This window comes from Nematolebias whitei, chromosome 3, assembly GCF_014905685.2.
Source record: "Nematolebias whitei isolate Nwh7 chromosome 3, NemWhi1, whole genome shotgun sequence".
Taxonomy (NCBI): Eukaryota; Metazoa; Chordata; class Actinopteri; order Cyprinodontiformes; family Rivulidae; genus Nematolebias; species Nematolebias whitei.
This window is the reverse complement of record NC_056500.1, coordinates 2717362-2717657: the sequence shown is the minus strand read 5'-3', so window position 1 is coordinate 2717657 and position 296 is coordinate 2717362.

Sequence of the window (296 nt, the reverse complement as noted above, 5' to 3'; positions counted from 1 at the left end):
CTAAAACTACAGCAAGCAGCTAAAACTACAGCAAGCAGCTAAAACTATGACAAGCAGCTAAAACTACGACAAGCAGCTAAAACTACAACAAGCAGCTAAAACTACAAGCAGCTAAAACTACGACAAGCAGCTAAAATAAGCAGCTAAAACAACAAAAAGCAGCTAAAAATACAACAAGCAGCTAAAACTACAACAAGCAGCTAAAACTATGACAAGCAGCTAAAACTACAACAAGCAGCTAAAACTAGAACAAGCAGCTAAAACTACGACAAGCAGCTAAAATAAGCAGCTAAAAC